Raw genomic sequence first — 11,683 nt, forward strand, 5'->3', positions numbered from 1 at the left:
TAACTCCCAGCAGAGAAGCAACGCAGACGCCTGCATCCACCACTAGCAAGCGGGGGCTGGGCAGGGAGGGCTGGGCTGCATTGTATGGCCCCGGCCTGAATGCCCCGAGGGCAATCTGAGGAAATTAACTTGAGATAGCAAACCAGACAGTGGGATAGCTACCATTTGTAAAGCCCTAACCTAAGACACCACCAGGCCAGCTCACAGAACAAAGGACTGAGCAGAGCTAGCCGGCTGCAGACCGGCCTGTCGCCCGCCAGAAACAGGAAGGCGAGGGCAGCCAGAGCCGGAAGGGGGCAATCGTGGCCCCAGAGAGGCATCATCTACCAAACTGCAAGCAGGCTTCATTGCTAACCAAGACTTCTTGGGATTCTGGACAGTCAACATCTGCCCGAGAAGGTGCGCCGGTTGTACACCCAGAAAACCGAGTGGCACAGACGGGGGAGGTGATAAGTCGTAGTAACCGCATTCGCCAAACACCTGGTCACCTGAGCTGCTCAGACCTGGGAAGGGCACAAAACACAGGCCCAACTGAGTCTGTGCCTCTGAGGAGTACCCGAGTACCTGAACCTGAGCAGCTTAGACCTGGGGAGTGCATACAACCCAGGGCCGGCTTCAGACAGTTCCCAGCAGAGCAACCTAAAGCCTAAGCAGTGTAGATGGGGAAAGCACACATGCGGTGAGTGGGAGCCAACCCAGTGTGGCTGAGACACTGTGAGTACTCCCCACACACGCCAGTGTTATTTATTTGCAGCATCCCTCCCTCCCCACAGCATGACTGAACAAGTGAGCCTAAAAAAGTGTCCACCACCGCCCCCTTGTGTCAGGGCAGAAATTAGACACTGAAGAGACCAGCAAACAGAAGAAGGTAAAACAGGGAAGCTCCTTAAAGTGACGGGTGCAATAGATTAAAACCCTGTAGTTAGCACTGACTACATAGGACAGGGCCTATAGATCTTGAGAAGTATAAGCCAGATCAAGGAACTATCCGAAAACGAACTGACCCCACACTGTCCACAACAACACCAGAGAAAGTCCTAGATATGTTTTTACTATTGTCATTCTTTAAATTAAATTTTTTTTATTTTTAAGTCCTCTATTACTGTTTTAATTTTCATTTTTATAACATACTATTAGTTCACCAAAAAAAGACCCTATTTTTAAAGCAAACTTCATGTATATATATTTTTTATATATAACTTTTGTGACTTTTTTTGTTTTTCTTTAATATTGTATTTTTGAGGATCCAACCTCTACTCTAGACTTTTAAGCTTTGCTTTTTGGTATTTGTTATCAATTTTGTACCTTTAAGAACCCAATCTTCAGTACCCATTTTGACTTGGGAGCGAGATTACCGGCTTGACTGCCGTCTCCCCGTTTGGACTCTCTTTTCTCTCCACCAGGTCGCCTCTATCTCCCCCTCCCCCTTTTCTTCTCTACCCAACTCTGTGAATCTCTTTGTGTGTTCCAGACTGTGGAGAACACTTAGGGAACTGATTACTGGCTGGATCTGTCTCTCTCCTTTCAATTCCTCCCTTTATCCTCCTGGACACCTCTGTCTCCTTCCTCCCTCTTCTCTTCTCTGTGTAACTCCATGAACATCTCTGAGCAGTCCAGACTATGGAGTGCACATAAGGAAGTGATTACTGGCTAGCTTGCTCTCTCACCTTTTGATTCCCCCTCATCTCATTCGGGTCACCTCTAACTCCCTCATTCCTTTTCTCTTCTCCATGTAACTCTGTGAACCTCTTGGGGGTGTTCCTCACTGTGGAGAAACTTTTCATCATTAAATTAGATGTTTTATCATCAGTGCTGTATAGATGAAGAAGTCTTGAGGCTACTGTAAGAATAAGACTGAAAACCAGAGCCAAGAGGCTTAAGTCCAAATCCTGAGAACACCAGAGAACTCCTGGCTCCAGTTCAGTTCAGTTCAGTCGCTCAGTTGTGCCCGACTCTTTGTGACCCCATGAATCACAGCACGCCAGGCCTCCCTGTTCATCACCATCTCCTGGAGTTCACTCAGACTCACGTCCATCGAGTCCGTGATGCCATCCAGCCATCTCATCTTCGGTCGTCCCTTTCTCCTCCAGCCCCCAATCCCTCCCAGCATCAGAGTCTTTTCCAATGACTCAACTCTTCTCATGAGGTGGCCAAAACACTCTAGTTTCAGTTTCAGCATCATTCCTTCCAAAGAAATCCCAGGGTTGATCTCCTTTAGAATGGACTGGTTGGATTTCCTTGCAGTCCAAGGGACTCTCAAAAGTCTTCTCCAACACCAAAGTTCAAAAGCATCAATTCTTTGGCACTCAGCCTTCTTCACAGTCCAACTCTCACATCCATACATGACCACAGGAAAAACCATAGCCTTGGCTAGACGGACTTTAGTCGGCAAAGTAATGTCTCTGCTTTTGAATATGCTGTCTAGGTTGGTCATAACTTTTCTTCCAAGGAGTAAGCGTCTTTTAATTTCATGGCTGCAGTCACCATCTGTAGTGATTTTGGAGCCCCCAAAAATAAAGTCTGACACTGTTTCCACTGTTTCCCCGTCTATTTCCCATGAAGTGATGGGACCAGATGCCATGATCTTCATTTTCTGAATATTGAGCTTTAAGCCAACTTTTTCACTCTCCACTTTCACTGTCATCAAGAGGCTTTTTAGTTCCTCTTCACTTTCTGCCATAAGGGTGGTGTCATCTGCATATCTGAGGTTATTGATATTTCTCCCAGCAATCTTGATTCCAGCTTGTGTTTCTTCCAGTTTCAGTCCAGCGTTTCTCATGATGTACTCTGCATATAAGTTAAATAAGCAGGGTGACAATATACACCTGTGACATACTCTTTTTCCTATTTGGAACCAGTCTGTTGTACCATGTCCAGTTCTAACTGTTGCTTCCTGATCTGCATACAGATTTCTCAAGAGGCAGGTCAGGTGGTCTGGTATTCCCATCTCTTTCAGAATTTTCCACAGTTTATTGTGATCCACACAGTCAAAGGCTTTGGCATAGTCAATAAAGCAGAAATAGATGTTTTTCTGGAACTCTCTTGCTTTTTCCATGATCCAGTGGATGTTGGCAATTTGATCTCTGGTTCCTCTGCCTTTTCTAAATCCAGCTTGAACATCAGGGAGTTCACAGTTCACGTATTGCTGAAGCCTGGCTTAGAGAATTTTGAGCATTACTTTATTAGCATGTGAGATGAGTGCAATTGTGCGGTAGTTTGAGCATTCTTTGGCATTGCCTTTCTTTGGGATTGGAATGAAAACGGACCTTTTCCAGTCCTGTGGCCACTGCTGAGTTTACCAAATTTCCTGGCATATTGAATGCAGCACTTTCACAGCATCATCTTTGAGGATTTGAAACAGCTCAACTGGAATTCCATCACCTCCACTAGCTTTGTTCATAGTGATACTTTCTAAGGCCCACTTGACTTCACATTCCAGGATGTCTGGCTCTAGATTAGTGATCACATCATCATGATTATCTGGGTCGTGAAGATCTTTTTTGTACAGTTCTTCCATGTATTCTTGCCACCTCTTCTTAACATCTTCTGCTTCTGTTAAGTCCAGACCATTTCTGTCCTTTATCGAGCCCTTCTTTGCATGAAATGTTCCCTTGGTATCTCTAATTTTCTTGAAGAGATCTCTAGTCTTTCCCATTCTGTTGTTTTCCTCTATTTCTTTGCATTGATCTCTGAAGAAGGCTTTCTTATCTCTTCTTGCTATTCTTTGGAACTCTGCATTCAGATGCTTATATCTCTGCTTTTCTCCTTTGCTTTTCACCTCTCTTCTTTTCACAGCTATTAGTAAGGCCTCCCCAGACAGCCATTTTGCTTTTTTGCATTTCTTTTCCATGGGGATGGTCTTGATCCCTGTCTCCTGTACAATGTCATGAACCTCATTCCATAGTTCATCAGGCACTCTATCTATCAGATCTAGGCCCTTAAATCTGACAGAACATGGTCCACTGGAGAAGGGAATGGCAAGCCACTTCACTATTCTTGCCTTGAGAACCTCATGAACAGTAGGAAAAGGCAAAATGATAGTATACCAAAAGAGGAACTCCCCAGGTCATTAGGTGCCCAATATTCTACTGGAGATCAGTGGAGAAGTAACTCCAGAAAGAATGAAGGGATGGAGCCAAAACAAAAACAATACCCAGTTGTGCATGTGACTGGTGATAGAAGCAAGATCTGATGCTGTAAAGAGCAATATTGCATAGGAACCTGGAATGTCAGGTCCATGAATCAAGGTAAATTGGAAGTGGTCAGACAAGAGATGGCAAGGGTAAATGTCAACATTCTAGGAATTGGCAAACTAAAATGGACTGGAATGGGTGAATTTAACTCAAATGACCATTATATCTACTACTGTGGGCAGGAATCCCTCAGAAGAAACGGAGTAGCCATCATGGTCAACAAAAGAGTCTGAAATGCAGTACTTGGATGCAATCTCAAAAAAGACAGAATGATCTCTGTTCGTCTCCAAGGCAAACCATTCAGTATCACAGTTATCCAAGTCTATGCCCCAATCAGTAATGCTGAAGAAGCTGAAGTTGAACGGTTTTATGAAGACCTACAAGACCTTTTAGAACTAACACCCAAAAAAGATGTCCTTTTCATTATAGGGGACTGGAATGCAAAAGTAGGAAGTCAAGAAACACCTGGAGTAACAGGCAAATTTGGCCTTGGAATGCAGAATGAAGCAGGGCAAAGACTAATAGAGTTTTGCCAAGAAAACGCACTGGTCATAGCAAACACCCTCTTCCAACAACACAAGAGAAGACTCTACACATGGACATCACAAGATGGTCAACACCAAAATCAGATTGATTATATTCTTTGCAGCCAAAAATGGAGAAGCTCTATACTGTCAACAAAAACAAGACCAGGAGCTGACTGTGGCTCAGATCATGAACTCCTTATTACCAAATTCAGACTCAAATTGAAGAAAGTAGGGAAAACCGCTAGACCATTCAGGTATGACCTAAATCAAATCCTGGGTCCAGGGAACATTGATTATTAGGAGCTCATCAAATGCCTCCATACCTACACTGAAACCAAGCAACACCCAAGGGTCAACAAATTCCAGAGCAAGACATACCTTGCAAATTCTCCAACAACAAAGGAACATAGCCCTGAGCTTCAATATACTGGCTGCCCAAATCCACTCCAAACCCACTGACATCTCATAACTCATTACTGGACACTTCATTGCACTCCAGAGAGAAGAAATCCAGTTCCATCCACCAGAACACCAACACAAGCTTCCCTAACCAGGATACCTTGACAAGCCACCCGTCCAACCCCACCCACAGCAAGGAAACTCCACAATAAAGAGAACTCCACAAACTGCCAGAATACGGAACGGCCACCCTGAACACTGCAATATAAACAAGATGAAGAGGCAGAGAAATACCCAGCAGGTAAAGGAACAGAATAAATGCCCACCAAACCAAACAAGAGACAGGGAATCTACCTGATAAAGAATTCCAAATGATAGTGAAAATGATCCAAAATCTTGAAAACAAAATGGAGTTACAGATAAATAGCCTGGAGACAAGGATTGAGAAGATGCAAGAAAGGTTTAACAAGGGATCAGAAAGATCCCCTGGAGAAGGAAATGGCAACCCACTCCAGTATTCTTGCCTGGAAAATCTCATGGATGGAGCCGGGTAGGCTACAGTCAATGGGGTCGCAAAGAGTCGGACACAACTGGGCGACTTCACATCACTTCAGAAGAAATAAAAAAGAGTCAACATATAATGAATAATGCAATAAATGAGATTAAAAAAACACTCTGGAGGGAACCAACAGTAGAATAATGGAGGCAGAAGATAGGATAAGTGAGGTAGAAGATAGAATGGTAGAAATAAATGAAACAGAGAGGAAAAAAGAAAGACGAATTAAAAGAAATGAGGACAATCTCAGAGACCTCTGGGACAATGTTAAACGCCCCAACATTCGAATCATAGGAGCCCCAGAAGAAGAAGACAAAAAGAAAGACCATGAGAAAATACTTGAGGAAATAATAGTTGAAAACTTCACTAAAATGTGGAAGGAAATAATCACGCAAGCCCAAAAAACCCAGAGAGTCCCAAACAGGATAAACCCAAGGCGAAACACCCCAAGACACATATTAATCAAATTTGTTAATTTGTTAAGATCTTTGTTAATCTTAATCTTTGTTAAGATCAAACACAAAGAACAAATGTTACAAGCAGCAAGGGAAAAACAACAAATAACACACAAGAGGACTCCCATAAGGATAACAGCTGATCTTTCAACAGAAACTCTTCAAGTCAGGAAGGAATGGCAGGACATACTTAAAGTGATGAAAGAAAATAACCTACAGCCCAGATTACTGTACCCAGCAAGGATCTCATTCAAATATGAAGGAGAAATCAAAAGCTTTACAGACAAGCAAAAGCTGAGAGAATTCAGCACCACCAAACCAGCTCTCCAACAAAAGCTAAAGGATCATCTCTAGACAGGAAACACAGGATAAACTCAAACCCAAAACAATAAAGTAAATGGCAATGGGATCATACTTATCAATAACTACCTTAAATGTAAATGGGTTGAATGCCCCAACCAAAAGACAGAGACTGGCTGAATGGATACAAAAACAAGATCCCTATGTATATTGTCTACAAGAGACCCACCTCGAAACAAGGGACACATACAGCCTGAAAGTGAAGGGCTGGAAAAAGATATTCCATGCAAATAGAGACCAAAAGAAAGCAGGAGTAGCAATACTCATACCAAATAAAACAGACTTTAAAACAAAGGCTGTGAAAAGAGACAAAGAAGGACATTACATAATGATCAAAGGATAAATCCAAGAAGAAGATATACTATTATAAATATATATGCACCCAACATAGGAGCACCACAATATGTAAGACAAATGCTAACAAGTATGAAGGGGAAATTAACAATAACACAATAATAGTGGAGACTTTAATACCTGACTCACACCTATGGATAGATCAACTAAACAGAAAATTAACAAGGAAACACAAACTTTAAACGATACAATAGACCAGTTAGACCTAATTGTTATCTATAGGACATTTTACCCCAAAACAATGAATTTCACATTTTTCCTCAAGCACACACAGAACCTTCTCCAGGATAGATCACATTCTGGGCCATAAATCTAGTCTCAGTAAATTTTAAAAAAATTGAAATCACTCCAAGCATCTTTTCTGACCGCAATGCATTAAGATTAGATCTCAATTACAGGAGAAAAACTATTAAAAATTCCAACATACAGAGGCTGAACAACACGCTGCTGAATAACCAACAAATCACAGAAGAAATCAAAAAAGAAATCAAAATATGCATAGAAACGAATGAGAATGAAAACACAACAACCCAAAACCTGTGGGACACTGTAAAAGCAGTGCTAGGGGAAGGTTCATAGCAATACAGGCATACCTCAAGAAACAAGAAAAAAAGTCAAGTAAATAACCGAACCCTACACCTAAAACAACTAGAAAAGGAAGAAATGAAGAACCCTAGGCTTAGTAGAAGGAAAGAAATCTTAAAAATTAGAGCAGAAATAAATGCAAAAGAAACAAAACCATAAGACCATAGCAAAAATCAACAAAGCCAAAAGCTGGTTGTTTGAGAGGATAAATAAAATTGACAAACCATTAGCCAGACTCATCAAGAAACAAAGGGAGAAAAAGCAAATCAATAAAATTAGAAATGAAAATGGAGAGATCACAACAGACAACACAGAAATACATAAGAGACTACTATCAGCGATTATATGCCAATAAAGTGGGCAACTTGGAAGAAATGGACAAATTCTTAGAAAAGTGCAACTTTCCAAACCTGAACCAGGAAGAAATAGAAAATCTTAACAGACCCATCACAAGCACGGAAATTGAAACTGTAATCAGAAATCTTCCAGCAAGCAAAAGCCCAGGTCCAGATGGCTTCACAGCTGAATTCTACCAAAAGTTTAGAGAAGAGCTAACACCTATCCTACTCAAACTCTCTCAGAAAATTGCGGAGGAAGGTAAACTTCCAAATTCATTCTATGAGGCCACCATCACCCTAATACCAAAACCTGACAAAGATGCCACAAAAAAAGAAAACTACAGGCCAATATCACTGATGAACATAGATGCAAAAATCCTTAACAAAATTCTAGCAATCAGAATCCAACAACACATTAAAAAGATCATACATCATCACCAAGTGGGATTTATCCCAGGGATGCAAGGATTCCTCAATATCCACAAATCAATCAATGTAATACACCACATTAACAAATTGAAAAATAAAAGCCATATGATTATCTCAGTAGATGCAGAGAAGGCCTTTGACAAAATTCAACATCCATTTATGATTAAAAAAAAAAACCCTCCAGAAAGCAGGAATAGAAGGAACATACCTCAACATAATAAAAGCTATATATGACAAACCCACAGCAAACATTATCCTCAATGGTGAAAAATTGAAAGCATTTCCCCTAAGGTCAGGAACAAGACAAGGGTGCCCACTCTCACCAGTACTATTCAACAGAGTTTTGGAAGTTTTGGTCACAGCAATCAGAGCAGAAAAAGAAATAAAAGGAATCCAAATTGGAAAAGAAGAAGTAAAACTTTCACTGTTTGCAGATGACATGATCCTCTACGCAGAAAACCCTAAAGACTCCACCAGAAAATTACTAGAGCTAGTCAATGAATATAGTAAAGTTGCAGGATATAAAATCAACACACAGAAATCCCTTGCCTTCCTATGTACTATAATGAGAAAATAGAAAGAGAAATTAAGGAAACAATTCCATTCACCATTGCAATGAAAAGAATAAAATACTTAGGAATATATTTACCTAAAGAAACTAAAGACCTATATATAGAAAACTATAAAACACTGGTGAAAAAAATCAAAGAGGACATTAATAGATGGAGAAATATACCATGTTCATGGATTGGAAGAATCCATATAGTGCAAAGGAGTATACTACACAAAGCAATCTATAGATTCAATGCAATCCCTATCAAGCTACCAATGATATTTTTCACAGAGCTAGAACAAATAATTTCACAATTTGTATGGAAATACAAAAAATCTCGAATAGCCAAAGCAATCTTGAGAAAGAAGAATGGAACTGGAGGAATCAACCTGCCTCACTTCAGGCTCTACTACAAAGCCACAGTCATCAAGACAGTATGGTACTGGCACAAAGACAGAAATATAGATCAATGGAACAAAATAGAAAGCCCAGAGATAAACCCACACACCTATGGACACCTTATCTTTGACAAAGGAGGCAAGAATATACAATGGAGAAAAGACAATCTCTTTAACAAGTGGTGCTGGGAAAACTGGTCAACCACTTGTAAAAGGATGAAACTAGAACACTTTCTAACACCATACACAAAGATAAACTCAAAATGGATTAAAGATCTAAATGTAAGACCAGGAACTATAAAACTCCTAGAGAAGAACACAGGCAAAACACTCTCCGACATAAATCCCAGCAGGATCCTCTATGACCCACCTCCCAGAGTAATGGAAATAAAAGCAAAAATAAACTAATGGGACTTTATTAAAATTAAAGCTTCTGCACAACAAAGGAAACTATAAGCAAGGTGAAAAGACAGCCTTCAGAATGGGAGGAAATAATAGCATATGAAGCAACTGACAATGAATTGATCGCAATAATATACAAGCAACTCCTGCAGCTCAATTCCAGAAAAATAAATGACCCAATCTAAAAATGGGCCAAAGAGCTAAACAGACATTTCTCCAAAGAAGACATACAGGTGGCTAACAAACACATGAAAAGATGCTCAACATCACTCACTATCAGAGAAATGCAAATCAAAACCACAATGAGGTACCACTTCACACCAGTCAAAATGGCTGCTATCCAAATATCTACAAGCAATAAATGCTGGAGAGGGTGTGGAGAAAAGGGAACCCTCTTACACTGTTGGTGGAAATGCAAACTAGTACAGCCACTATGGAAAACAGTGTGGAGATTCCTTAAAACACTGGAAATAGAATTGTCATACAACCCAGCAATCCCACTACTGGGCATACACACTCAGGAAACCAGAATTGAAGGAGACACGTGTACCCCAATGTTCATCGCCGCACTGTTTATAATAGCCAGGACACGGAAGCAATCTAAATGTCCATCAGCAGATGAATGGATAAGAAAGCTGTGGTACATATACACAATGGAGTATTACTCAGCCATTAAAAAGAATACATTTGAATCAGTTCTAATAAGGTATATGAAACTGGAGCCGATAATACAGAGTGAAGTAAGCCAGAAAGAAAAACACCAATACAGTATATACACCAGTACAGTATATACAGCATATATATGGAATTTAGAAAGATGGTAATGATAACCCTGTATGCGAGATAGCAAAAGAGACACAGATGTATAGAACAGTCTTTTGGACTCTGTGGGAGAGGGCAAGGGTGGGATGATTAGGGAGGATGGCATTGAAACATGTGTATTATCATATGTGAAATGAATTGCCAGTCCAGGTTCGATGCATGATACAGGATGCTTGGGGCTGGTGCACTGGGATGACCCAGAGGGATGGTAGGGGAGGGAGGTGGGAGGGGGGTTCAGGATGGGGAACACATGTACACCCGTGGCTGACTCATGTCAATGTACGGCAAAAAACAATACAATATTGTAAAGTAATTGGCCTCCAATTAAAATAAATAAATTTACATCTTAAAAAAAGGAAATACACAAAGATAGAAAAATGAGGATGTATAGAAGAGTATTTATTAATTAAAGTGCACTATGACTTTATCACTTTAGTTATGAGATTTTGAGATAGCTAATTAACTTCTCTGTACCACATGTTTCTTCATTCTGAAAACAGAGATAATGATAGTACTTTATTCAAATGGTCTTCCTGTAGAGATTAAATGGGTTAATCCAGGAAATATACCTTAAATGTTCTTATTATTTTTTTAATCAACACTGTGATAATCTATAGAAATGTCACATGAGCCAAAACCTTGAGGCCAGGAGAAGAAATTCCTAATGTAAGAATGTAAATTCCATAAAGAAAACAGATAGCATTGACATTGTCCATTTGTTGTTCAGCCACTAAGTCTTACCCAACTCTTTGTGACCCCATGCCCCGCAGCACACCAGGCCTGTCCTTGTCCATACACATTCCATATAAAGTCCACACAAGAGAGAGGCTAAAGTGGGAAATGTGAAGAGACTTCTCCACCTCTGTTCACTGTGAACCTATTTCCCTGCAGGCCTGTTTTGGGTGAGAATGTCGTCTTGGCCCTCAAATTGGTCCTCCAGTCTAGTGTCAGCATTGAACCTGATAAAGAGCCTGATATCGCCAAGGTGGTCTTGGAAGAATGAGGGAATGATCAACACAGCATCTCTTTCACTCTGCTGGGTAGATCAGGTCCTGCAGATTGTCCCCAAATCATCATCCACCCACTGGGAAATTCGAAAAATGAGATCTTGAAAACTGAATCCTCTCCATTTAAACTGCTGATCTTCAGTAACCCACCAAATCTACATCTTAAACTGTGTGCTTGAATGAACATGTTTAGCCCAGGGAAGAGGATGGATGGAGAAAGGCTGATCCTGCTCCTGGCTGGGAGAGGAGAAATGGTCTGGAAGCTGAAGGCTGGAGCAGGTTGGCCTTGGCAAGGAACAAGGCTG

At 40.8% G+C, this 11,683-nt stretch overlaps 1 pseudogene; it reads left to right on the plus strand.

Moving 5' to 3' along the window:
• The window catches only part of LOC128058081 (short palate, lung and nasal epithelium carcinoma-associated protein 2A-like), a 32,770-nt pseudogene extending 21,396 nt beyond the window's left edge, over positions 1 to 11,374 (plus strand).
• The last annotated feature ends 309 nt before the right edge of the window (positions 11,375 to 11,683 follow it).

The sequence above is a fragment of the Budorcas taxicolor genome, chromosome 13 (genome assembly GCF_023091745.1).
Source record: "Budorcas taxicolor isolate Tak-1 chromosome 13, Takin1.1, whole genome shotgun sequence".
In the NCBI taxonomy this organism is placed as follows: Eukaryota; Metazoa; Chordata; class Mammalia; order Artiodactyla; family Bovidae; genus Budorcas; species Budorcas taxicolor.